General features: G+C 43.4%; 1 long non-coding RNA gene across 2 annotated transcripts; it reads left to right on the forward strand.

Annotated features, from left to right (window-relative positions):
• Positions 1-12378: 12378 nt before the first annotated feature.
• On the forward strand, positions 12379-22802 carry LOC115160973 (uncharacterized). Of its 2 annotated transcripts, XR_003869155.1 has the most exons (4): positions 12379-14014; positions 14416-14588; positions 21952-22497; positions 22763-22802. It is a non-coding gene; the product is annotated as an uncharacterized LOC115160973 (long non-coding RNA). The 2 variants fall into 2 exon arrangements; XR_003869154.1 differs by lacking the exons at positions 21952-22497; positions 22763-22802 and having other exon boundaries at positions 14416-14831.
• The last annotated feature ends 472 nt before the right edge of the window (positions 22803-23274 follow it).

Consider the following 23274-nt stretch of genomic DNA (forward strand, 5'->3'; position numbering starts at 1 on the left):
CTGAAGGTACCACGTTCATCTGTACAAACAATAGTACACAAGTATAAACACCATGGGACCACACAGCCGTCATACCGCTCAGGAAGGAGACACGTTCTGTCACCTAGAGATGAACGTACTTTGGTGTGAAAAGTGGAAATCAATCCCAGAACAACAGCAAAGGACCTTGTGAAGATGCTGGAGGAAACAGGTACAAAAGTATCTATATCCACAGTAAAACGAGTCCAATATCGACATAACCTGAAAGGCCGCTCAGCAAGGAAGAAGCCACTAATCCAAAACCGCCATAAAAAAGACAGACTTCGGTTTGCAACTGCACATGGGGACAAATATCGTACTTTTTGGAGAAATGCCCTCTGGTCTGATGAAAAATAGAACTGTTTGGCCATAATGATCATTGTTACGTTTGGATCAAAAAGAGGTAGGCTTGCTAGCCGAAGAACACCATCCCAACTGTGAAGCACGGGGGTGGCAGCATCATGTTGTGGGGGTGCTTTTCTGCAGGAGGGACTGGTGCACTTCACAAAATAGATGGCATCATGAGGTAGGAAAATGATGTGGATATGTTAATGCAGCATCTCAAGACATCAGTCAGGAAGTTAAAGCTTGGTTGCAAATGGGTCTTCCAAATGGACAATGACCCTAAGCGCTTAAGGACAACAAAGTCAAGGTATTGGAGAGGCCATCACAAAGCCCTGACCTCATCCTATAGAACATTTTTGGGCAGAACTGAAAAAAAGTGTGCGAGCATGGAGGCTTACAAACCTGACTCAGATACACCAGCTCTGTCAGGAGGAATGGGCCAAAATGCACTCAACTTTTTGTGGGAAGCTTGTGGAAGGCTACCTGAAACGTTTGACCCAAGTTAAACAAATTCAAGGCAATGCTACCAAATACTAATTGAGTGTATGTAAACTTCTGACCCACTGGGAATGTGATGAAAGTAATAAAAGCTGAAATAATGTTACGACTTTCGCCGAAGTCGTTCCCTCTCCTTGTTAGGGCGGCGTTCGGCAGACGACGTCACCGGCCTTCTAGCCATCACCGATCCGCTTTTAATTTTCCATTTGTTTTGTACTTGTCTTACACACCTGGTTTCATTCCCCCAATTACTTGTTAATTATTTAACCCTCTGTTTGTTTGTGAGTGATTGTTTGTTTGTAATACGGTCCATTATTGTGGGCTCGAATTATTGCATTGTATTTGTGAATATTTGAGTAAATTACATGTATTACTCATATCTGCTGTCCTGTGCCTGACTCCTCGACACCAGCTACACACAACGGCAATATTTCAGAATCACTAACCACCGAATGGAGTCAGCAGGAGCAGACGCCCTCCCTGTGGTGGTAGAGGAGCGCATCCAGCAGCATGCGACCATGTTGCAACGTCTGGGCACCGCCATGGATCGCGTGCTGCAGACGATGGATCGTTGGGAGAGAGGAGGAGGTCTTCCAGCACCTCCACCAGTCCCACTACAGCAGACCCCACTGTCCACCCCTCCTTCACCCGGTCCCAGCGGGATTCGGCTCACGCTCCCGAGGGAGTGTGATGGGATGCCTGCCGGATGCCAGGGGTTCCTACTCCAGCTGGAACTCTACCTGGCAACCGTCCACCCGGCTCCTTCGGGACGTGAGAGTGTGTCTGCCCTCGTCTCCTGCTTCTCAGGCAAAGCCCTGGAGTGGGTCAACGCCGTATGGAGTGAAGGAGACGCGGCGTTGGACCATTACGCAGAGTTCACCTGCCGCTTTCGGGCGGCTTTCGACGGTCGAGCGACGGGTGAATGTCTGTTCCACCTGAGGCAGGGGACGAGGAGTGTGCAGGATTTCGCTTTGGACTTCCGGACCCTGGCTGCCAGCGCAGGATGGAACGACAGGGCCCTGATCGATCACTACCGGTGCAGTCTGCGCGAGGACGTCCGTTGGGATTTGGACTGCCGAGACACCACCCTCACGTTGGACCAGCTGGTGGACCTGTCCATCCGGCTGGACAACCTGCTGGCTACCCGCGGACTTCCGGATCGGGGTCTGTCAGTTCCATCCCCCAGCACCTCCGCTCCAACGCCCATGGAGCTGGGAGGTGCTGCGCTTAGGGCAACCAGAGGAGGGGCCATTCCCTGCACCATCTGTGGCCGCAGAGGGCACACTGCTGGTCGGTGCTGGGGGGGGGGTTCCTCAGGGAGTCGAGGCAGCAGGCAGGGCACTATCGTGTCACCCCAGGTGAGTTGGTACCAGGCTCACCCAGAGCCCCCTGTTGCTCACATGTATGTGTCGATTAAATTTCCTGAGTTTTCCCTGCATTCCCCGCAGGCGCTTGTAGATTCAGGCGCAACTGGGAATTTTATTGACCGTTCATTTGCCCACAGTTTAGGGATCCCCATTGTTCCTGTGGATATGCCCTTCCCTGTGCATGCTCTAGATAGTCAACCATTAGGGTCAGGGCTGATTAGAGAGGCCACCGCTCCACTAGGCATGGTTACGCAGGAGGGTCACAAGGAGAGAATCAGTCTCTTCCTTTTTGATTCTCCTGTGTTTCCCGTGGTGCAAGGCCTACCCTGGCTGGCCTGTCATGACCCCACCAATTCGTGGCAACAGAGGGCTCTCAAGGGGTGGTCACGAAAGAGCTCAGGGAGGTGTGTAGGGGTTTCCATCGGTGCGACTATGGTGGAAAGTCCAGACCAGGTCTCCACCGTGCGCATCCCCTCAGAATATGCTGATTTGGCTCTCAGAAGGCGACTCAATTACCATCCCATCGACGGGGGGATTGTGCGATAAATCTCCTGGTAGACGCAGCACTTCCCAGGAGTCACGTGTATGCTCTGTCACAGGAGGAGACGGCGGCTATGGAAATATATGTCTCCAAATCCCTTGGGCAGGGATACATTCGGCCCTCCACTTCACCTGCCTCCTCGAGTTTCTTTTTTGTGAAGAAGAAGGATGGGGGTCTGTGCCGCGTATTGACTATTGGGGTATCAATCAGATCACGGTGAGGTACAGCTACCCACTGCCTCTCATCGCCAGTGCGATCGAGTCAATGCACGGGGTGCGCTTCTTCACAAAATTGGATCTCAGGAGCGCTTACAACCTGGTGCGTATCCGGGAGGGGGACGAGTGGAAGACGGCATTTAGTATCACCTCAGGGCACTATGAGTACCTCGTCATGCTGTACGGGTTGATGAATGCTCCATCAGTCTTCCAGGCCTTTGTTGACGAGATTTTCTGGGACCTGCACGGGCAGGGTGTAGTGGTGTATATTGACGACATTCTGATATACTCCGCTACACACGCCGAGCATGTGTCCCTGGTGCGCAGGGTGCTTGGTCGACTGTTGAAGCAAGACCTGTACATCAAGGCTGAGAAATGTCTGTTCTTCGAACAGTCTGTCTCCTTCCTAGGGTACCGCATTTCCACTGAAGGGGTGGAGATGGAGATGGAGAGTGACCGCATTTCAGCTATGCGTAATTGGCCGACTCCCACCACGGTAAAGGAAGTGCAGCGATTCCTAGGGGTTGCCGACTACTACCGGAGGTTTATTCGGGGCTTTGGTCAGGTAGCGGCTCCCATTACCTCACTGCTGAAGGGGGGACCGGTGCGACTGCAGTGGTCGGCTGAGGCGGACAGGGCTTTTGGTCACCTGAGGGCTGTTTACCTCGGCTCCCGTGCTGGCTCATCCGGATCCCTCTTTGGCGTTCATAGTGGAGGTGGACGCGTCCGAGGCTGGGATAGGAGCCGTGCAGAGTTCATCTCAGCCTATGCTACCCTCCAGTCCCTCAACTTCTTGGCGCTGACGGAAACATGGATTACCACAGAAAACACTGCTACTCCTACTGCTCTCTCCTCGTCTGAACACGTGTTCTCGCACACCCCGAGAGCATCTGGTCAGCGGGGTGGTGGCACTGGAATCCTCATCTCTCCCAAGTGGACATTCTCTCTTTCTCCCCTGACCCATCTGTCTATCTCCTCATTTTAATTCCATGCTGTCACAATCACTAGCCCATTCAAGCTTAACATCCTTACCATTTATCGCCCTCCAGGTTCCTTTGGAGAGTTCATCAATGAGCTTGACGACTTGATAAGTTCCTTTCCTGAGGATGGCTCACCCCTCACAGTTCTGGGTGACTTTAACCTCCCTACGTCTACCTTTGACTCATTTCTCTCTGCCTCCTTCTTTCCACTCCTCTCCTCTTTTGACCTCACCCTCTCACCGTCCCCCCCTACTCACAAGGCAGGCAATACGCTTGACCTCATCTTCACTAGATGCTGTTCTTCTACTAATCTCACTGCAACTCCCCTCCAAGTCTCCGATCACTACCTTGTATCCTTTTCCCTCTCGCTCTCCTCCAACACTACTCACTCTGCCCCTACTCAGATGGTATTGCACCGTCGCAACCTTCGCTCTCTCTCTCCTGCTACTCTCTCCTCTTCCATCCTATTATCTCTTCCCTCTGCTCAATCCTTCTCCAACCAATCTCCTGATTCTGCCTCCTCAACCCTCCTCTCCTCCCTTTCTGCATCCTTTGACTCTCTATGTCCCCTATCCTCCCGACCGGCTCGGTCCTCCCCTCCTGCTCCGTGGCTTGACGACTCATTGCGAGCTCACAGAACAGGGCTCCAGGCAGCCGAGCGGAAATGGAGGAAAACAAGCCTCCCTGCGGACCTGGCATCTTTTCACTCCCTCCTCTCTACATTTTCCTCCTCTGTTTCTGCTGCCAAAGCCACTTTCTACCACTCTAACTTCCAAGCATCTGCCTCTAACCCTAGGAAGCTCTTTGCCACCTTCTCCTCCCTCCTGAATCCTCCTCCCCTTCCCCCCCTCCTCCCTTTCTGCGGATTACTTCGTCAACCATTTTGAAAAGAAGGTCGACGACATCCGATCCTCGTTTGTTAAGTCAAACGACACCGCTGGTCCTGCTCACATTGCCATACCCTATGCTTTGACCTCTTTCTCCCGTCTCTCTCCAGATGAAATCTTGCGTCTTGTGACGGCCGGACGCCCAACAACCTGCCCGCTTGACCTTATCCCCTCCTCTCTTCTCCAGACCATTTCCGGAGACTTTCTCCCTTACCTCACCTCGCTCATCAACTCATCCCTGACCGCTGGCTACGTCCCTTCCGTCTTCAAGAGAGCGAGAGTTGTACCCCTTCTCAAAAAACCTACACTCGATCCCTCCGATGTCAACAACTACAGACCAGTATCCCTTCTTTCTTTTCTTTCCAAAACTCTTGAACGTGCCGTCCTTGGCCAGCTCTCCTGCTATCTCTCTCAGAATGACCTTCTCGATCCAAATCAGTCAGGTTTCAAGGCTGGTCATTCAACTGAGACTGCTCTTCTCTGTGTCACGGAGGCTCTCCGCACTGCTAAAGCTAACTCTCTCTCCTCTGCTCTCATCCTTCTAGACCTATCTGCTGCCTTTGATACTGTGAACCATCAGATCCTCCTCTCCACCCTCTCCGAGTTGGGTATCTCCGGCGCGGCTCACTCTTGGATTGCGTCCTACCTGACAGGTCGCTCCTACCAGGTGGCGTGGCGAGAATCCGTCTCCGCACCACGTGCTCTCACCACTGGTGTCCCCCAGGGCTCAGTTCTAGGCCCTCTCCTATTCTCGCTATACACCAAGTCACTTGGCTCTGTCATATCCTCACATGGTCTCTCCTATCATTGCTACGCAGACGACACACAATTAATCTTCTCCTTTCCCCCTTCTGATAACCAGGTGGCGAATCGCATCTCTGCATGTCTGGCAGACATATCAGTGTGGATGACGGATCACCACCTCAAGCTGAACCTCGGCAAGACGGAGCTGCTCTTCCTCCCGGGGAAGGACTGCCCTTTCCATGATCTCGCCATCACAGTGGACAACTCCATTGTGTCCTCCTCCCAGAGTGCTAAGAGCCTCGGCGTGACCCTGGACAACACCCTGTCGTTCTCCGCTAACATCAAGGCGGTGACCCGATCCTGTAGGTTCATGCTATACAACATTCACAGAGTACGACCCTGCCTTACACAGGAAGCGGCACAGGTCCTAATCCAGGCACTTGTCATCTCCCGTCTGGATTACTGCAACTCCCTGTTGGCGGGGCTCCCTGCCTGTGCCATTAAACCCCTACAACTCATCCAGAACGCCGCAGCCCGTCTGGTGTTCAACCTTCCCAAGTTCTCTCACGTCACCCCGCTCCTCCGCACACTCCACTGGCTTCCAGTTGAAGCTCGCATCTGCTACAAGACCATGGTGCTTGCCTACGGAGCTGTGAGGGGAACGGCACCTCCGTACCTTCAGGCTCTGATCAGGCCCTACACCCAAACAAGGGCACTGCGTTCATCCACCTCTGGCCTGCTGGCCCCCCTACCTCTGCCGAAGCACAGTTCCCGCTCAGCCCAGTAAAAACTGTTCGCTGCCCTGGCACCCCAATGGTGGAACAAGCTCTCTCACGACACCAGGACAGCGGAGTCAATCACCACCTTCCGTAGACACCTGAAACCCCCCCTCTTTAAGGAATACCTGGGATAGGATATAGTAATCCTTCTAACCCCCCCCCAAAAAAGATATAGATGTACTATTGTAAAGTGGTTGTTCCACTGGATATCATAAGGTGAATGCACCAATTTGTAAGTCGCTTTGGATAAGAGCGTCTGCTAAATGACATAAATGTAATGTAATGTAATATTTGGCTAAGGTGTATGTAAACTTCCGACTTCAACTGTACATGTGTCAGTGTCTCTCTGTTTTCTCCCTATGTCCACTACACAGCTGAGATGTCTGTGCCACTAAGCCTAGCATCACTGGGACCAGAGGAGCACACTGGGCCCAGCAACCTCCTAGGATAACACTTTATTTTTAAGGCTTCATAATAAAACATTTAAAAGCATTTATAAGGCGTTTACAAACTGTTTGCTCACCATTTTCTAATCATTACTCACACATTTGTAAATGTTACTTAGCTAATTATTCACACGTATAAATATTTCCTTAAACATCCTGTGTCATGTGCTTGTTCTTTTACAAGGTACAGCAGGAATGGCCACCAATGGCATGCCCTTCGTTTTGTGAGAAATTACACTGGTCACTCAAAACATTTCTGAAGTGTTTATAAAGAATAAATAGCACTCACTTTAGATTAGGGACTGAAAAAAAAACTTTACTCATGACTAATAAATGGTTTATTAATGTGAGGGGTCTTCGAGAAGGCAGAAGTTTCCATACGTTTTTGTAAAAATGGTCCCACCCATTAATGTGATTAGTTGATTCCACTGTCACTCTAAAATTCTGCCCTAATACAGTTGTATGGCAGGTTTCTGAGGGCCTAGCCAATGGCTGACTTAACTAATGGCTGATTTATGTCCCTAGAGACCACCAAAGAAAAATTATGATTGGATTTTTTTTCTCTTCGGTGTTAACCCTTTCCTTTCCAACACAAACTGAAGAGATTAAATCAGAATATAATTGAAAATAGGAATATAGTTAGAATATAATTGAAATATTATTGAAAAGATACAATAGAAATTAAAAGTAAATGTATATTTTAAAACTACAACAAATATTTTATAAATCCTTAGGCCTTCTCTGAAGTTGTAGAAGGCCCTCATGCCGGTTCTCTACTGCCTAATATCCCCCCTTCCAACAGACATTAACTGTGATTGGTAATAAAATAGTCAACATTCCTTCGTGACGATGTGAATTTCTCTCAGGTTTGGCAGCGGCTTCACGGTGAAGATGTACCTGGCTGTGTCTTCCTGTGACGTAGAGGTCATCACTAATTTCATGCAGTGCCACTTCCCCAGCACGTACCTCAAGGTAAGATACCTGGGACAGTCTGGTCTGAGGGACTGAATGAATGAACTGTACTGATCCCCAGAGGGGAAATCTGATTTGTGCCAGTATAAAATACATTTCTATAAAATTCCCACAAAGCACATTCACACACACTGCACTATAATGGCAAAACGTGGTAACTACGAATTTGGTCAAACATCTTTGATCTGTTGTTACGGTCAGGTATATTATCCGATTAATGTTGGATTTAATTTCCTGACACAAGAACAAGCCAGTTGATCAGAAATGGTTGTCTGTCTAGATAGAACAATACTTTCAGATTTAGCAGTGAAAGAAAATTGGTTCATGCATTTTGCCTTTGTACTGTAGAACAGCACAGTTTATGACATGTGGCACCTGCTTGATTGATTGAGATGTTCCCTAGCTAACCAACAACTGTAACAATGTATTTGAGAGACAAGTGCTCATTGTGGAAATGTATTTATGTTTTCAATAAACATTGGAGAAGAAATATGGTTTGCGTGTTGTCAATAATCTAAGCCAACCTCGTCTGTTCCGCCCCATTGTTGCGCACTTGTCTGTTTTGTTGCTAAACAACAAACCTGTCTATAGGCTTGCATAGGCCTAGCCTACATTGGCTTTCTATGGGGACAGGCTATGCTGTGTTGCCAACAATTTTTCAGTGAGATCTGCAATTGGCTCCTTGATTCGTCGCTAGACATCACATCACCAAATTGCCTTTCTGCAGCACGGCTGCGATCCCCACGTAGCTTTTTCACCCTTTCCCCCCTTCACATCCCCTCCCCTTTTACTTCTTTGCCTGTGTGTGCGCCTCTGCTGTGACTTATATTATACAGCTTCACCCACTCTCATTTGCAGCAGAATTGAGTTGGAAAAGTTGCTAAATGCAGGGGCAGACTGTGACAAAAAATGAAGCCCTGGCATTTCAGCCACAGTAGCCCACACCATCATAATTAACACTAAGGGTTGATTACTATTAAATATATAATATCAATATCAACAAACTGACAGTACATGTGTCAGTGTCTCTCTGCTTTCTCGCTACGTCCAGTACGCAGCTGAGATGTCTGTGCCACTAAGCCTAGCATCACTGGGACCAGAGGAGCACACTGGTCCCATTAACCTCCTAGGGTAACACTCCATAATAAAACATTTAAAAAGCATTTATAAGGCATTTACAAACCGTTTGCTCACCATTTATTAATCATTACTCACACATTTGTAAATGTTACTTAGCTAATTATTCACACGTATAAATATTTCCTTAAATATTTATATATTTATATTTCCTGTGCTTCTTCTTTTACAAGGTACAGCAGGAATGGCTACCAATGGCATGCCCTTCTTTTGGTGAGAAATTACATTGGTCACTCAAAACATTTGTAATGTGTTTATAAAGAATAAATAGCACTCACTTTAGATTAGGGACTGAAAGAATACTTTACTAATGACTAATAAATGGTTTATTAATGTGGGAGTAATGATTAATAAATGGTGAACACACCATTTATAAATGCCTTATAAATGGTTTATGACAGACCCTTAAAATAAAGTGTAACTCCAAAGTTATTATATAATGGAATTTACTTCGTCTAATATATGTTTATTCATTAACAACTATACCCGATGGGTGGTACTACATATGTCAAATTAGTGCATTTCAAGTGTTCGCCCTGCCCACCTTAGATAAGTGTTTAAATAATAGTCTACATATAATTCAATGGAGGAAAACAGATAGAGAGAAGGAGAGTGAGAGACTGCCAGTTCCTTAATGTTTTGGCTGTAGCCAATGGCTACATTAAAGACGTCTCTGTTTTCTTCTATTGAATTCAATATACAACATTATGTGATGGTCAAAGGAAGATGCTGGGACTAGTCTATGTGGATGTGGATAGATTTCCAGCATTTTGCTTCGTCTGGGCATGCCACGCGTGTATGCGTATCTTTCTGCCAAGAAGTGACGGGATTATCAGCGAATGAAATAAGCGGGATAGGCAGGACTTTCCTAATCCAACACCAGAGTCACTTGTTACTACAGCTCATAAACTCACTCACTGGGCTGAAGAGATTCAGAAGCAAATAAACTTTGATTAAACAATTAAAATACACAGTCCCCGAATTGACCTTTACTGTAATATGTGATGATTGTGTTTACTAAAAAACACTGTATAAATGTCTAGTAGATGGCTATTGCCTTACCTATGTGTTATAAAAGACAATCTAACGGCTTGTTAGGCTATATTGCAAGTAGCCTAGTGTCTAAATGTTCTCCCGAATCCCCCCTTCTTTAATTAGCCTACTATAGTAGGTATTAAAAATATATTTCATACAATATAGCCTACAGCCAAAATATTAAGCCTAACTGGCAGTAGTAAGCTACATCAGTGGTTCTCAACTGGTTTTGCCTTGGGACCCAAATCGAACCAGGATGTCTCAGTTGCGACTCAATATTTGCATCGCGAAAAGAAAGTACAATCTGGAGACCGATCTTAATGCTATATTGATTGTAAATGTAGCAATTATATGACAAGGGTACAACATTCCCACCTCCTTCGTTGTTAATAATTAAATGTTGCCCATATTCTTGACGAAGAATGTTAATAAAATCACTGGCTTGAGACCACACAATCAAACAAAATAGAGCTGATAATAGCTCTATATTGAAAATACTGTGATTGAAAACTTGTTCCGAGATGAAATTATTGTACTAAAAAATAATTAATTACCATTTCTACACACTTTCTACCTGGTTTTACTTGTTTAAGTTCAGACTGGAACATTTTTTCATTTAAAGTTAAATAATATATACAGTACCAGTCAAAAGTTTGGACATGTAACAGATGTATATCGTACTCTCCTTGCGTTGTGTTTTGTCCTAATAAATCACATCAGCCAGTGGTCCCAGTTGAGCATCATTTATTCCTGTTGTTAAATGAGAAACAGCACGGTAGTTGTGCAGGGCTTAATGATACTGATGGCTGTCGATGGCAAAATCCCTTGCATCACATTTTCATACTGGGTCACAAAATACAAAAATACAATACAAAATATGACATGTGTAAATACCTGTTGCTAAATGAGAAACAGCACGTTAGTTGTGCAGTGCTTAACGGTATTGATGGCTGTCGATGGCAAAATCTGTAGTATGAAGACAACTGTGTAAACAGTGGGTTTATGTGACCATTGCAACGGTGTATGCTAGCTAACACACTTATCTACAGCAATCATATGCCAAAGCACATCCCAGAAAGCCCCTCGATCCCTAACAGGTACCATATACCCACACATGTATAAATCAGTAACGTACAGCAAACTTGTACACATTGTAAAATATAAAATATAAAACAGTATTCAGAACGTGACCTACCCCTTGCATCACATGTTCATACTGGGAAGACCTGACGTTCGCGATCTCCCCCTATCTGCAAGCGGGGCCAATCACAACACACCTTATTGTCAGAGTTGAACCAACCAATAAGAATGCTTGAACATTAAGCACACATTTCTTTAGAGGCAAGTGGAAACATAACCAACCCTGTTACAGACACACCTACTCATCCAGAGTTTTTCTTTATTTTTACTATTTTCTACATTGTAGAATAATAGTGAAGACATCAAAACTATGAAATAACACATATGGAATCATGTAGTAACTTAAAAAAGTGTTAAACAAATCAAAATGTATTTTATATTTGAGATTCTTCAAAGTAGCCACCCATTGCCTACTTTGAAGTCATAAACATGTTTAAGTCATAAATATTTTTAAAACAAGCTCATGATCTGCCGGCCGTGTCCATATTTTAAATCTAAAATTTTGGGGGGTCAATTTCGTCCAGCCCATCCAATAAAAGATGGTCAGGGCATTCTGGCATTTGCCAGAATTGCCAGACAGACAATCCGCCCATGGCTAAATGCTATCAAACCATAGAAACCATTGGTGTCAAAACTGCCCTAAGGCAATCTTTTACCAAGAAGTCGCGAGAAGTGTCTGAAACTCGCTAAATATAGAAACAAAGTTATGTTAATGTTTTGCATGTTACTGTTTTATAAAAAATACAAATAAAAAAAATTCGCTAAGTTGGCAACACTAGACATGTTTCCATTGACCCAGGGATGCGATTAGTACTTTTTTACTTTCTGAAACGTTCAATTGAATGGAAACAGTGCTGTACTGAACAAGTTGAAAACTGGGAGAGGTTGGGTTGTGGGTTGGGGACACTGAGGTATAACAACTGAAGACTGAGTCCAAGTTGTCAGACCGTTGTTTTCAAGGTATTGTAAAACGGGCAAGGGCAATAGGCTTTCGGTCTGGGAACACGCTTTCCACTGTGCTGAGGGTATTTTCGGTATTGCAGTTTAGCTGCAGTACGGACTAGAAATACAATTCCCATTGACGGCCATATAGAGAAGTCACATTTTTAAATTTCAGACAAGACACTTTAGTTATCAACTTTGTAAACAAAACGTCAATTGAATTATTCAAGTAATTGTCTTAGAGGCCTATTTCACCCCCATCATTCACAGTTATGAACATTTCATGCTGTGACGTGGGCGAGCCTATGCCACATGCACACGCTGAAGGTAAAACTCACTCGCTCTCGACTTGCTCGAGCCTAATGTATCTGAAGGAGACAAGGGAATTCTTTGCACCAGACAGAAGCAAGAAAAAGAGTCGCAGCAAGAACCTGAATATGCCATTGTGTTCAGCTCTCAACAGCATCCAACATGCGAAGCAGTCAAAACATTTTTTTTGTTATTAGGATTTTGTTTTTATGGTTGTTGTCATGATGAATGTAGATCGGTTAACGATTTGTGTTGTATTGGAATCTAACACATAGCTAGCTAACGGCATCTTGACAGGGTTGTTTTCTAGTTGCTTATATAGCTATAAACACAATGTCTGATAAGATAATTGTGAGGGTAATATTTATTGAGTGACATTAATTGAAATGCTGTCAATAAGGCAACATAGTAGGTGGCACGACTGGCGGGGCTTAGTTAGTTAGCTAGCTAGCAATCTAACGTTCGAGTTCACGTGAATCAACGTTCTAGCTTGCAAGGTAGCTATCTAGCTAAAATAATTTATCTAACTAGAATCCACGTGGATCCATTTCAGCTAGATATCTGGCTAGTAGTGAGATCGCAAGCTCACTAACAAGCTAAATGTGACAGACCTAGTGTGACTCCAAGTCACTATAACTAATGTTAGCTAGCTACTTTGTCCCCCCAAATAAAATGTATTTTCAAACTGCAGTTTGCCTAGCTAGTGATTCTCAATAGCTAGTAGCTATCTTGGTTAGCCCCCAGTTAAATAACATTAATTGAGGATAGCAAGCTAGTGTGCGTCAAATCGCATTAAATAACTTCCACAAACACTTGTTTCTATAGCTGACTAGGTAAACACCAATACTATCCTGCTATCCAGCTCATACATGTTAAGTAAAACTTGGGCCAGGTGTAATTACATTGATAATTTTGTCTACATTGCTTGACAGCAAAGTTATTTTAGAAGATTCAGATGAAAAGGTGGTCATCAAAAGCAGTCACAATGCCCCAGGGAAAGATGAAGAAATACAGTAGGTACAGAGGTAAGTGGCAATGTTGATAATGCGAAAGTGTCTGCTGCACATGATCACACTTACTGTGTAAGTAACATCGTTGAGGCACTTGATGATGAGGATGTTGATCACAGTGATATCACTGTGGTGCTGGATATGCATGATGACACCAGTTGTATGTCAGATGTAGCCCTACATCACAATGATATAGCTGTGACTGTGAATGAATGTGTGGCGCCAGAGGTCCATAATACTGGGGTTAATGATCATGTTTATGTCGTTGCGGACACCCCTTGTGTTCCTGAACACAACTATAGGAGGCTGCTTATGTCACCAGGTGATGTTTCCTCAGCTGAGCAGAGAGGATCCAAATCCAATACCCACAAACCTACGCTCTCTATCCCATTTTGCCGGCAAATGTTTTCCATACTTCTTTATTGGCGCGAGTGCCATTTACCATTTGTTTTCACATGCCACTTACCTGAAGTCCTCCTCTGTGTGTTCCAGCTAACGTTGTTAATCGCATTTTATCCATTTTCACTTGTGTGTTCCAAGCCAGCCGCTGTTGATTCCTTGCCTCTACCAGAGAGCTACCTGACTGACTACAATGGAGCTGGAGGCTGCTGACGTCACCAGGCAATGTTCCCACCCCTCAGCTTAGCAGGTTAGCCAATTTGACAAACCATACAGTAGATCCTCAATGGTACAGTAGTCAAAGATTCTCTTTTATATTCTACTCTACATTTGGATTGACAATGGTGCTTGTGTGCATCTAAGATGTTTTATGAGCTTTGATGAGAGGCATAACCATATGGCTTTAGAAGTATAACACAGAAACTATTGATAATGCTATCCATAAATCTTACAAACTAGTTTGTTGGTCTCTTTCCGACAGAATATAATTGTACTCGTAACTCTGATTTGGACTGCTGGTTTCTGTCAAAACACCCATACAGTGATGAAAGTGACCTTGTGGAAAGCCTAGATATCATCAGTCTTTGGGCAAATCCTGATGAGGTTAAATCATGTCCTCTGTCACTTCCTTCCTTTGTCTCTACTCTACAGCACGTGGACATTGCAGCCTTCCTGATCAAGTTCAAAAGCAAGAGAGCTCTCATCGTTTTTTTAATGGTAGACATGGTGGATGTATGCATGTGCCCTGTTGATGGACAATATGCCCCCAGATGCAGAAAAGAGGGAGCACCAGCTCGGCTCATCAAACTGTCCAATCTCTGGAGGTGACAACAGACATTGCTCAATCAGCGCTTGAATTTGGCTCATTTGCTAGCCAGCTGAACGGATTAACGTTTTAATACACAAATCCTTTAGCTATTGTATTTTAACATTTTGTGTGTATTTCTTAGAAGCTGGCAGGATATTGGGGGGGGCTGTTCTGAGATTCAAACAGTTTCATTGTTTAATATCTGCTTATAATTATACTGAGCAATTACAAAATATAAACTCAACATGGAACAATTCAACGATTTTACTGAGTTACAGTTCATAGAAGGAAATCAGTCAATTGAAATAAAGAAATTAGGCCCTAACCGTTGGATTTCACATGACTGGGAAGGGGCGCAGCCATGGTTGGGCCTGGGAGGGCATAGGCCCACCCACCGAGGAGCCAGTTCCAGCCAATCAGAATTTGTTTTTCCCAACAAAAGGGCTTTATTATTACAGACAGAAAGTCTTGATGGTATTTGTGAAAGAAAACAAGTAGGTGGCCAGTAGAAGAAGACCAATTTATTTTACTATTTACAGATAACATTTAAGTGATAATGCCCGAGAAGCCGGGCTTTGGAGGATATTTTGGCACGGGTATCGTTATATCCTATATATCCTCAAAATTACGGCTTTGAGGCCATTATCACCTTTATACAACGGGTTACTAACATATTCAAATAATGATTGACATATTTTCATGAAGAAAAAAAATATTGTCCCGATACAAATCTAGGGTTGCTACCCAAGCCGGCTGGCCGTTTGTTCGCGCTATTGGTTCAGTTGCCAGAGATGCGACCTAGTCGTTCAGTCTGTTTTGTATCTACATACAGGCTGTCAACGTTCTTATCCCTTGCTTGTTAGCTAGCCAACTATGGCTAACTTACAGTCACATCAAACAGAGCAGCCAGAATAACAGCAAAGTAGCTTATTTAAGCTGTTTGCTAGTGACATTTATTTGGATACATCCATAACAATGAGCTAATGATGTGCAATTTTGCCTGGCGTAGAAACTGCTCTCTCGTTAGGACACTTGTTCAGAGGAGCTAGCCAACACAATCACTTCAGACTGAAGCTGGAAAGACGGCAAACTAGCTGCACTTTGTGTTGTTTTACCTGTTTTCTATTGATAGTTCTTTGTATATATCCATAAATATGCTGATTCATAATTTCAACAGGCTGACAAAAGCTGCCTGCCTGTCTGTCTCATCCCGACTCGTTCATTACTATGGGATATTTGGAGATTGAATTTGAATATTGAAACAGTGTTGCAAATGTCGGCGAGACAGAGAGCAATGTTTATACAAACCTCTGCTGTTGAAAACAATGTTTGTCTAAAAGAAAATGTGAGATAATGTCTAGATGCTTTTTTAGTGGAGATCAAGTTTATATATTCCTTGGCTGGGCTGATAGGACAGTGGATTGCTTAATCAGATGGAACAGAGTAAATAGGCATTTTACTGTCATAGATTTAGCCGGTGGTAACTTGTGGAATAGACACCGGCTGGAATGCGGTTTTAACCAATCAGCATTCAAGATTAGATCCACATGTTGTATAAATTCAGAATATTCCACATAAATAGGAGCAAATTAACATATAGTTTACATCAGGATGAACAATCTTCCACTTCTGTAAGGGGTTCTTGTCATTCTTACTCTGATGCAGCACTTGATTGTTTTTGAATAGCAGGACAGACTTAAAGTACCTTATGCTGCACTCATGTTGAAAAGACGGGTCAAAGAGATCTCTTGGCAGGGGTTAAAGGGTGGACCCCCTAATGTCACAGCAAATAGTACAATGCATTCGGAAAGCATTCAGACCCCTTGACTTTTTCGACATCTTGTTACGTTACAGCCTTATTCTAAAATGTATTTAAATAGTTATTTTTCCTCATCAATCTACACACAATACCACCTAATGACAAAGTAAAAATGGTTTAATTTGTTTGTGCAAATGTATAAAAAAAAAAGTAAAAATGTGTAAGTACTCAGTACTTTGTTGAAGCACCTTTGGCAGCGATTACAGCCTCAAGTCTTCTTGGGTATGACGCTACAAGCTTGACACACCTGTATTTGGGGAGTTTCTCCCACTCTTCTCTGCAGATCCTCTCAAGCTCTGTCAGGTTGGATGGGGTGCGTTGCTGCACAGCTATTTTCAGGTCACTCCAGAGATGTTCGATTGGGTTCAAGTACGGGCTGGGCCACTCAAGTATATTCAGAGACTTGTCCCGAAGCCACTGATGCGGTGTCTTGGCTGTGTGCTTAGGGTTGTTGTCCTGTTGGAAGGTGAACCTATGCCCCAGTCTGAGGTCCTGAGCAGGTTTTTCATCAAGGATCTCTCAGTATTTTGCTCCGTTCATCTTTTCATCGACCCTGACTAGTCTCCCAGTCCCTGCTGCTGAAAAACATACCCTGTCAACTGTGGGACCTTTTATATAGACAGGTGTGTGCCTTTCCAAATCATGTCATGCACTGTCAACTGTGGGACCTAGACAGGTGTGTGCCTTTCTAAATCATGTCCAATAAATTGAATTTACCACATATGGACTCCAATCAAGTTGTAGAAACATCTCAAGGATGTTCAATGTAAACAGGTTGCACCTGAGCTCAATTGTGAGTCTCATAGCAAAGGGTCTGAATACTTATGTAAATAAGGTATTTGTTTTCTTTTTAATATATTTGAAAAAAAGTCTAAAAACCGGTTTTCACATTGTCATTTGAGGTATTGTGTGTCGATTGATGGGGAAAAACATTTATTTAATCAATTTTAGAATAAGGCTGTAACGTAACAAAATGCGTTTAAAAAGTAAAGGGATCTGAATACTTCCGAATGCACTGTCTCTGTCATCACTCCTAATATTGGTTGGACATAACTCACAATGTCAGTGGCTCAGTAAATACATAATGTTGTGAGGGTCTTATAGAATCCTGGAGTTGGTATATTATATTACTTGTACATAAAGCTTTTGTGAAATAATACAAGGCCATTTTACTGATGAATTGACTGAATAATAATTCAACCTGTGTCCCAATTAACAGGCAAATCATAACTATAACTTGCAGAAACTTCTTTCACCAACTTTTCATTTTGTAACAGGTGGTATGTATTGTTGTGTTGAATAGAAAATATACAACTGCTAGGTCTCCTGAGGTGCACATGTAGAGCTAGCAAGAGCATGTATGATTTAGTCCTCGATAAATTACTTGCATACACAAAATTGCCTTTCATGTTTAGAGTGGTTGTGGGAACTGTGGTGCCTGCAGATTTCCCCTCCCTCACTGGTGATATTCCAAAAGCAGATTTCCCCTCCACCCAACTTGTCGCAGCCATGCTGATCGACGTCCCAACCTACACCGGCAGAATGCCCAAAAGCTGCCTGAGTCCATGCTTTTGATGACATTGCTGCTCGTGCTCATTCTCTCGCTGCTCGGGTGGAGTAGTCCCAAAATGGCAGCAGCCACGACATAGCGTTTGCGAACGTGAGTAGATTACAGTATGTTGAAAACAATGGTCGGCCATCTCCAGTTCTTTATACCTCAGTTGGCCAATGTTCCGGTTTAGAAAAATGGTTTCGACTGCTACAGTTTTCATTTGGTAGTGCAGTTTAACTGATGCCCGGCCCAGAAAGACAATTCCCATAGACGGCCACATAGAGAAGTCAGATTTGAAAATTCCTAATAAGATACTTTAGTCATCACCTTTGTGTACAAGACATCCGTTGAATTATTCAAACAATTGTCGCTGAGATGTATTATTTTCCATCACTCACAGGCAAAGATATTAAGATTTATAAAGGGCCAACATCACATGCGCACTAGCACGCAGTGCGAGCAGCAATGCATCCAAAAACATGGCAGTCATTGCCCATTACATTAGGAAAACTTGTAATGAACACTTATGAGTATGGTGGGCTGAATTTTCTGGAATTCACTCCCTTAAATAATACTTTTAAGATCAATTGGATAAAACAATTCCTAAGAAGACCCACTTCTATGTGTAATTTTATTCCTCATCATGTCGGCTCTACTTTTGGTGGGATTAACCTCATGTTGGTTTGCAATTATAATATTGACAAAGTTCCAGTGAAACTTTCTGCTTTTCATCGGCAGGTTTTCTTGTCATGGTCCTTAATTTATAAGCATAATTTTTCTCCGCACAGATATTATATATGTAATCGGGACATATTGTATAAAAAATAATTTTCTTTTTAGAATATTGGTTCCGAAATAAAATCCTATTGGTGAGCCAACTGGTAAATGCAGAGGGTCTTTTACTTAGTTTTAAGGAATTCTTATCAATTTACAAGGTCCCTGTAACACTTAAAGATTTTGCAATTGTTTTAAATGTCATTCCCGCAAGTGTTGCTTTATTATTCAGGAACGTGTCAAGACCTGACCCTCAGAGCCTACCTTCCATTGACCCTGTTGACTCATCAGTAGGAAAGATTTTGTCTTTTGGTCCATTCAACAACAGAGCGATACGAACCTTGTTTCAGCAGGATGTTGTATCTATACCTTATGTCATGCCTTATTGGAATGGATTTATTGATAATATCTGTTGGAAAAAAGTGTGGATGTTGCCAGACACCTACCTATTTGTTAACAAAATTAAGTACGTTTCCTTTAAACTTATTTATAAATATTATCCTGCCAACCACTATATGAAGAAGTTTAAGGAAAACATCAACTCAAATTGTACCTTTTGTAATGACCACCCAGAAACAGTGTTGCATCTTTTTTGGCATTGTATTCATGTAAGAAAACTGTGGCAAGACATCAGTAGATTCATAATTGAACACATTTATGAAGATTTTACACTATTGTGGAGAGATATGCTGCTTGGATTCTTTACCTACGATATAAATAAGCTGAAACAATTTTATGTAATTAATTTCATTATTTTGGCCAAATTTCATATTCACAAATGTAAATTTACAAACAAAACACCACATTCTCTTACCTTACAAAAAGAAATTGAACTGTATTTTAAGACAATTAAATACTCTACTAACAAAAAAGCTGTTAGAATAATAAGTGTAATTTGGTCCTTGTGTAATGTGATATTGTACCCCCTAGCGGCTAGGGCCTAGCCCAATTGTCCTTTGTATATTATTTATATATACTTGTGTTCCCACATATACTTCCTGTATTGATTTGTTGTTAAAAAAAAGTCTGCTTAAAAAAAAGATATTGAATGAATATAAAATGTTAATATCTTCGGGTCGTCACTAGCTACCACACCCACAAAGTCAGAAGGCCCGTCTTCTCTACCAATCAGACTAGGAAGTGTGATGATACGTATGCCGGCTTACTGTTCGTGGGAAATTATTAAACAGATGAGGGAGAGTGATGACGCGTATGCCAACTGGCATGCCGGGGCAGACGACAGACATGCATTTCTGTTATTAGTGATCCATCAATGATTTGGTTATTTATTAGCTATAATAAAACCAAATATTCTAAATGCAGAGTGGTAATCCAATGTCTTATTCAAACTCAGCTAGCAAGCTTGTCATGTTTGCCCTTACTCATAGTTACTTGTCTTAACCCAAAATAGGTTTACTTCAAATCTGCATAGTCATTATTTAACTTAACATAGCCTTGCAGTCTACTCTTGGTATTTTGCAACAGTTTCTGTCTCTGTACAAATGCATTGTCTTCAACATTTAATAATAATTAATTAATTGGACTTACGTGACACTTTTCTAGACAACTGAAGCTCTTTTATAGTATAAGGGAAAACCCAACACCCTAACCCCACTTACAAACTCTTTGTTTTGATTTATCTTATTGGCCCACCACCCTACTTTGTTTTTCTTTTTATAGATATTTGTTACTTTTACATTATTCATACACTTCACATACAGTGGCAAGAAAACTTATGTGAACCCTTTGGAATTACCTGGATTTCTGCATAAATTGGTCATCAAATTTGATCTGATCGTCATCCAAGTCACAACAATAGACAAACATAGTGTGCTTAAACTAATAACACACAAATTATTCTATTTTTCTTCTCAATATTGAATACATCATTTAAACATTCACAGTGTATGTTGAAAAAAGTATGTGAACCCCTAGGCTAATGACTTCTCCAAAAGCTATTTGGAGTCAGGAGTCAGCTAACCTGGAGTCCAATCAATGAGAGGAGATTGGAGATGTTGGTTAGAGCTGCCTTGTCCTATAAAAAACACTCACAAAATTTGAGTTTGCTATTCACAAGAAGCATTACCCGATGTGAACCATGCCTTGAACAGAAGAGATCCCAGAAGACCTAAAATTAAGAATTGCTGACTTGCATAAAGCTGGAAAGGGTTACAAAAGTATCTAAAAGCCCTGATGTTCATCAGTCCGCGGTAAGACAAATTGTCTATAAATGGAGAAAGTTCAGCACTGTTGCTACTCTCCCTAGGAGTGGCCGTCCTGCAAAGATCGAGTCTACGATACATAAAACACTAAACAAGAATGGTGTTCATGGGAGGACACCACAGAAGAAGCCACTTCTGTCCAAAAAAAACATTGCTGCACATCTGAACTTTGCAAAAGTGCACCTGGATGTTCCACAGCGCTACTGGCAAAATATTCTGTGGACAGATGAAACTACAGTTGAGTTGTTTGGAAGGAACACCCAACACTGGAGAAAAAAAAGGTACAGCAGACCAACATCAAAACCTCATCCCAACTGTAAGTTATGGTGGAGGGAGCATCATGGTTTGGGGCTGCTTTTCTGCCTCAGGGACTGGACAACTTGCCATCATCAACGGAAAAATGAATTCCCAAGTTTATTAAGACATTTTGCAGGAGAATGTTAGGCTGTCCGCCAATTGAAACTCAACAGAAGTTGGTTGATGAAACAGGACAACGACCCAAAACACAGAAGTAAATCAACAACAGAATGGCTTCAACAGAAAAAAAATACGTCTTCTGGAGTGACCCAAGAATATTGCTGAACTGAAACAGTTTTGTAAAGAGGAATGGACCAACATTCCTCCAGACCGTTGTGCATGTCTGATTCACAATTACATAAAACATTTGGTTGAGGTTATTGCTGCCAAAGTAGGGTCAACCAAGGGTAAATCCAAGGGTTCACATACTTTTTCCACCCTGCACTGTGAATGTTTACACAGTGTGTTCAATAAAGACATGAAAACGTACAATTGTTTGTGTGTTATTAGTTTAAGCAGACTGTTTGTCTGTTGTTGTGACCTAGATGAAGGTCAGATCAAATTGTATGACCAATTTATGCAGAAATCCAGGTATTTCCAAAGGGTTAACATACATTTTCTTGCCACTGTACATGGTTCTTTTATACACAGTATTACATGATCGTAATGCTTACTGCTTCCAAAATAAAACTATACAAATAATGTTTCTTTGCAGGACAGGGATTGACCTGACTTTCAAGAATTACTGAATTGCTTCGCCTCTGGGTGGGCATCAGACATCTCTTCTTGTCATTCTTGTCATCTCTTCAGCGTAACAAACCACTGGTCCCTGGAATGGCCTGCAACACGGGGGCTGGGGACAGCATGTGGAACCTCAGTACCTTCAAGTATCCATTGAGGTTGCGGAGGTCCAGAATTGGTCAAAACCCTCCGTCTCTTTTGGGGACCACAAAATAATGGGAGTAGAACCCACCTAGCCGTTCTGATGTCTCGATCCTGCGGATGGCACCCTTGTCCAGGAGTGAGGAGATCTCCAGCCGCAGGGATTTCTTCAGGGGGTCGGCTACCGTGGTGACACGAAGGCCCCTGAAGGACGGGCGCCGGCACCGTATTTGGAGTTGGTACCCCTCGAGCATTGTAGACAACACCCCGTGGCACGGGCCATATCCCTCTGGAGCAGGGAAAGCAGGCGAGACACTTCCATTGCTTCCCAAAGGAGCTCCTCTGTGCCCTCCTGCAGCCGGGGCAACAGAGTCTGCAGGTAGGTGGTGTGGGGGCTGTGCTTTGGCAAAGTGGGTGGGGTTATATCCTGCCTGTTTGGCCCTGTCCGGGGGTATCATCGGATGGGGCCACAGTGTCTTCTGATCCCTCCTGTCTCAGCCTCCAGTATTTATGCTGCAGTAGTTTATGTGCCGGGGGGCTAGGGTCAGTCTGTTTCATCTGGAGTATTCTCTTGTCTTATCCGGTGTCCTGTGTGAATTTAAATATGCTCTCTCTAATTCTCTCTTTCTTTCTTTCTCTTGGAGGACCTGAGCCCTAGGACCATGCCTCGGGACTACCTGGCATGATGACTCCTTGCTGTCCCCAGTCCACCTGGCCATGCTGCTGCTCCAGTTTCAACTGTTCTGCCTGCGGCTACGGAACCCTGACCTGTTCACCGGACGTGCTTGTTCCACCCTCGACAACTACAATGATTATTATTATTTGACCATGCTGGTCATTTATGAACATTTTAACATCTTGACCATGTTCTGTTATAATATCCACCCGGCACAGCCAGAAGAGCACTGGCCATCCCTCATAGCCTGGTTCCTCTCTAGGTTTCTTCCTAGGTTTTTGGCCTTTCTAGGGAGTTTTTCCTAGGGAGTTTTTCCTAGCCACCGTGCCTCTTTCACATGCATTGCTTGCTGTTTGGGGTTTTAGGCTGGGTTTCTGTACAGCACTTTGAGATTTCAGCTGATATACGAAGGGCTATATAAATAAATTTGATTTGATTTGCAGCAGCATGGCCTCGTTGGTAAGGCAGCCAAGAGAGCAG

Source organism: Salmo trutta, chromosome 24, assembly GCF_901001165.1.
Source record: "Salmo trutta chromosome 24, fSalTru1.1, whole genome shotgun sequence".
In the NCBI taxonomy this organism is placed as follows: domain Eukaryota; kingdom Metazoa; phylum Chordata; class Actinopteri; order Salmoniformes; family Salmonidae; genus Salmo; species Salmo trutta.